This window comes from Rhincodon typus, unplaced genomic scaffold, assembly GCF_021869965.1.
Source record: "Rhincodon typus isolate 14 unplaced genomic scaffold, sRhiTyp1.1 hic_rhity00003180, whole genome shotgun sequence".
NCBI lineage: Eukaryota > Metazoa > Chordata > Chondrichthyes > Orectolobiformes > Rhincodontidae > Rhincodon > Rhincodon typus.
In genome coordinates this window covers 4,176-4,989 of record NW_025968818.1, presented here as the reverse complement: position 1 = coordinate 4,989, position 814 = coordinate 4,176, and positions in this window count along the sequence as shown.

The following is an 814-nucleotide window of genomic DNA, read 5'->3' as shown; positions in this document are numbered from 1 at the left end:
GTTAGGTCACTTGGTGATGTTCAGATTGTTGAGTTCTGAAGTGCTTACCTCACTGAAAGAAGCATTTTGTCAAAGTAGCATCAAAAGTAAGGTCATTTGGTGAGGTTCAGATTTTTGACTTCTGAAGTGCTTATATCAATGAAATAAGCATTTCAGTCAAACCCGCTACAAAAGTTAGGTCATTTATAATAGTTGAGATTTGTGACATGTGAAGTGCTTATCTCACTGTAATAAGCATTTTCGTCAAACCAGCACCCAAAGTTAAGTCATTTAGTATAGTTCAGATTTTTGACTTCTGATGTTCTGATCTCACTGAAATAAGCATTTTAGTCAATCCAGCATTAAAAGTTAGATCATTTGTTGAGGTTTTGATTTTTCACTTGTGAAGTGCTTGTCTCACTGAAATAAGCATTTTAGTCAAACAAGCAACAAAAGTTAGATCATTTAGTAAAGTTGAGATTTTTGACTTCTGACGTTCTTTTCTCACTGAAATAGACATTTTAGTCGAACCAGCATCAAAATTTAGGTGATTTGGTGAGGTTCAGATTTGTAATTTCTGAACTGCTTATTTCACTGCAAGAAGCATTTTAGTCAAACAAGCATCAAAAGTTAGATCATTTAGTAAAGTTGAGATTTTCGACTTCTGAAGTGCTTACCTCACTGAAATAAGCATTTTAGTCAAACCAGCATCAAAAGCTAGGTCGTTTTGTCAGGAAAAGATTTTTGACTTCTGAAGTGTTTATTTCAAAGTAATAAGCATTTTAGTACAACCATCATCAAAAGTTAGGTCATTTCGAGAGGTTCAGATTTTCAA